The following is a 4424-nucleotide window of genomic DNA, read 5'->3' as shown; positions in this document are numbered from 1 at the left end:
ATGAGGAACTTAGACTGTTAGCCAACAGCTCAGTGAAAGAGCTTCCTGGGCAGCAGATCCTCCCGCCCTAGTCAATGCTTGGATGACAAGCTGCTGTCACCAACATCCTGACTGTGACCTCACAAGAGACCCTGGGCCACAACCACCCAGATAGGCTGCGCCCAAACTTGTGTCACACAGAGACTATGAGTCAATAAATGTTTGTTTTTTTTTAAGTTGCTGAGTTTGGGGATGATTTGTTACACACAAGAGATACGGAATTACACATCACTAATTTGTTGTTGACCATGGCTGCATTTCCTCTCTGGAAACGTCTTCCTCTGTTTTCTCGACTGTGCAGCAGAGAAGCTGGGCTGCGTTGTGAATGGCAAATACGTATCGCCTAGCCAAAGAAATGCCAATCAGTTAAGGATTCTGAGACTGCCCCTAACATCAGGGTGACAGTGCAGCAAGTGACTGGAGGGCAGCTTATTTACCATGCATACCTTCCCCAGACTAAAGGATCACTAAATCCACGGAGGGGGTGGTTATCTCAATTCCACACCCACCCACTCCCCCCTTACCAGGTATAGTTGTTTTGGAAGCCCAAGCTCCTTACCACAGCAGTGACAAAAGCATCTGGTCTCCTTGTCCTCCAAGACCGCGTGTCGGAAATCGTTCAACTAAGACGTATTGGCCAGAGCTCTGGCGCGGAACCCAGGTTCAAATTCGTCACTTAATATCTGTGTGACCTTCATCCACTTCATTTCTCAAAGCCTCAGCTTCCTCACCTGTAAGATGGAGATTTCTCTAAGGATGGAATGAAAGTCCGTGGCAACTGGTCGGTCGGTTCATCAGGAGTCCTTGTCTCCATCCACCATGAACCCATCCTTGAGCTCGGGGCGTTTCGGGGGATATAGTGAAATATGCCGGTGTCTCTTCCCTCCGGGAACTTGCTGCCTATGTGAGGAGACAGTGGCCATGCGCCGCTATCAGAGAACCTTTCAAGCTAGTACAAGTACAGTGCCTCATGGACTGGATGGACAGTATATGCTCTAGTACTTTTCCAAGTGTGGTCCCCGGACCAGCAGCATCCGTCAGCATCACCTGGGAACTCATTAGACACTGAGACCTAGGGGACCACCGAGGAAACCCAGCACGCTAAGGGTGGCGCCCAGTGATCTGTGCTGTAACAAGCCCTCTCCACGATTCTGAGCGCACTCAAGTCTGAAGACCATTGCTCTATGGGAATTCGGGAGCCAGGGGGACCCGGAGAGGCCTGATGGAGGATCTGGAATTGGAACTATAAAGAAGGACTAGAATATGAATAGGCAAAAGAAAGGGTGAATGTGGTTTCGGGTAAGGGCAACAGTATGAGCAGGGGCAAGGAGACAGGACAGCTTGGCATGTACTGGGTCCGGTGAGGGAACCAGCTGACGGAACAGGGTGCAAACGCTGAGAACAGTGGGAGCTAGGGTCAGAGAGGTAAGGGCCTCAAGTGCCAAGAAGGAGGTTGGCCTTGACAGAGCAGGCCAAGGGAGCCATTGCAGGTTTTTGAGCAGGAGAGTGGTGACAGCCTGGTACCTCTTCCAGACCCACAGGCTAGAGCCCCTCCCTAGGTCTCACTAGGCTCAGAAGGCAGATGAATACCTACCTGCACCAGCATCCCCTGAAGCCAGGGATATCCTGCTATGAGGCGAGGAAACTGTAAGGGAGAAGGCAGGCCAGCAGCAGCCCCGCGGCCTCCCTCCCACAGAGGACCTCTGAGCCCCAGCCTCACATGGGCCTTGTGCAGGTATTGAATTATGAATGGAGATTGTCCAGAAATAATTGCAAACATTATTGCCCCCCCCCCCCCATGTGTGTCCTCTGCAGGGCTGCGGCAATAGATTTTGTTGCTTTAACTCTCCAGGGTAGTTGTAAATTAGAGCTCTCCCTTAACAGTGGGGCAGGGATCCTGAGGAGAGGGAATCCCTTTTGAAAGCCCTAAAAGGGACAGACCCCTCAACCATGTGCATTGGTTACCCTCAACTTTTCCTTTTGTTTGATCTATTCCACCCATCCCTATTAAATAACTAATTATTTAACATCTTTTAAAGCTTTGTTATATATTAGAACAGGCAGGACACAAATGAGTGCTTTTAATAATATAAAAGCCCATTAGCTTCATTTACTGTTAATGTTAAAATAAACATGAGGCAATTTAGATCTACTATTCCAATTTCACGGAAACTTTGATGTTTTTCTTCTCTAGTCACATAATTAAGGGAAAAACTACTAATGATATTAAGTTTGTACAGTGTTAATGACAGAAACAGGCACAAGCTGAAATTGCAGCCATTAATATGAAAAAATAAAATATTTAACAGGGGAGATAGATGAGTGCAATTTTAATAAACCAAAATGAAGAAAATTAATTTTAGAAAGTTCCACAGTCTTTCACATGCTACCATTACACAAGCTGTCTAATCTATTATTTTTGTGGTCTGGATTATTTATCGACGGTCCGGAGGAATGCCCTGGTTTTTGCGTATTGTTTTGTGGATGATGAAGATTTTGCCTTTCTTTGTTTAATTCTTTCCCTTTGCTGTACCGCCAGTCCCCAAACGGAAATGGCTTTATTTACAGTGTGTGCTTGGACAGAAGGACTTTACCAACAGCCTGTAGGTGAGACGGAAGGGGTGGTGTAATGTAACCTATGGAGAGATTCTAGTGTGACCACTGACTGCCAAAGCCTGAGTGGTTACAGTGGCTGAGGTTTGACTCACGCGTGACAGCTGGCTCCCGAAGAAGAACCCCCTGTGTCCAGTGGGTTCAGCCATTGCTCTAGCTTTAGCTTTCCTCTCTGGGTCTGGGCCTTGCCACTTATAGTGGGTTGAATAGCATGTCCCCCAAACTCACTGGAAATAGAGTCTTGCTTGGTAGATGTAATTAAGGTAAGGATTGAGATGAGATTGTACTGGATCAGGGTGGGCTCTAAATCGAATGAAGTGTCCTTATAGAGACAGAAAAGACAGAGACACAGAGAGAAGGCCGGGACGAGTCAGAGGTAGAGGCTGGAATGATGTCGCCGTAAACCAACAAATGACTGGAGTGAGCAGAGCTGGAAGAGATAAGGAAGGACTCTTTCCTATAGCCTTCAGAGGGAGTGTGGCCATGCTGACACCTGGATTTCAGACCTCTGGCCTCTAGAATACATTTCTGTTGTTTTAAGCCACCAAGCGTGTGGTTATTGGTTACAACAGCCCTAGGATACCAGTGCTGTGCTGGAGAATGACAGCATGGAAATGAGCATCCCTGACCTGTCTCATGAAGGCCACGCTTCCGTGGACTTCCCCCCATTCCATTCCCATTCGGGAATGGGGGGAATGGCACAAGCTGCCCAGAAGGGAGTGGAATGTGGAAGCAGGAGCAGAAGGAAGGGAAGTCCAGGCTGCTAGGACACAGCCCCTGTAGCCAACGTAGCATATGTGACAGAGCAGCGGCAATAGGAAGGCAGCAGGATGGACTGGCCCAGAGACACAGGGAGGAGTCCTGGGCCTTGGTGGTGGCTACTAGGCAGGTCATTGAGCCTGTGACCTGAGTCCAGGGAGGTAAGGCATGGAGCCTGGCGCTCTACCTATGAGGTGCTGGGTGCTGGGGGAGCCAGTCCAAAGCCCGTTTGTCAGAACAGCAGCCTAAAAGCTGATGACCAGCAAGGACAGGTAATGGCATTTATGGTGTGTAAGGCGGGTAGACATCAGCTTCTCACCTTGCCTTCAGCGGGATCCAATGAGATAACTGTTCTTAACACCCCATTTCATAGATGAGAAAATGGAGGCCGGGAGAGCTGAAAACTGGCCTGAAATGGCATAATGAGTGAGGAACAGGGCTTCACCCCAGGAGTCCCTTCCCCCCCCAACCCCCCCACTAGCTGCAAGAGAGGCTTCCATTTGACTTCATTTATGTTTCCAGACGCGCAGCCCTGCACGAGACCTGTGGGGGACAGAGCTGAATATGACCAGGCGTGGCAGTACCAACGCTGGGTCAGTGACAGGAAAGCCCACAGGAACGGGTTATGGGTGGGGACAGCTCCATGGTTTTTTACTTCAGTGGCTTAGCATGTCTTCCAGAATTTAGGCGCCCCCCATCTGTACCAGGGATCAGGGGCAAAGCCGCCCTCCTGCACTGGGCCTTGGGCCTGGGTCGCTGCAACCAGACCTTTCTGCGTGGCCCGCCGCTCCCTCAAAGTCGGCCAAGAGGGGGCGCTGGAGGGCAACCGCGCGGCGGAGCAGGGGCTTCCCACTTCCTCCCGGAGGCTTCCAGCTCCTGCCTCGGGCCTTTCCTCCCGGCAGAGGCCAAGCCTCCAGCAGCCAGGCCCAGTGAGCTTGCTGTTTCTCCAACACGCACAGATACAGCCTCACCGCACACTCCCTCAGAACCTGGACCAGGCCCCCAGCGCGCGT

At 50.5% G+C, this 4424-nt stretch overlaps 1 long non-coding RNA gene across 1 annotated transcript; it reads right to left on the bottom strand.

Moving 5' to 3' along the window:
- Positions 1-225: 225 nt before the first annotated feature.
- Positions 226-1695, bottom strand: LOC122239216. Its single transcript, XR_006218170.1, has 3 exons — positions 1634-1695; positions 599-770; positions 226-382 (listed from the first exon to the last, which is right to left on the bottom strand). It is a non-coding gene; the product is annotated as an uncharacterized LOC122239216 (long non-coding RNA).
- Positions 1696-4424: the final 2729 nt, after the last annotated feature.

Source organism: Panthera tigris, chromosome B3, assembly GCF_018350195.1.
Source record: "Panthera tigris isolate Pti1 chromosome B3, P.tigris_Pti1_mat1.1, whole genome shotgun sequence".
NCBI lineage: Eukaryota > Metazoa > Chordata > Mammalia > Carnivora > Felidae > Panthera > Panthera tigris.
Note: the sequence above shows the minus strand (reverse complement) of the source record. Positions and strands in the feature narration are given on the sequence as shown.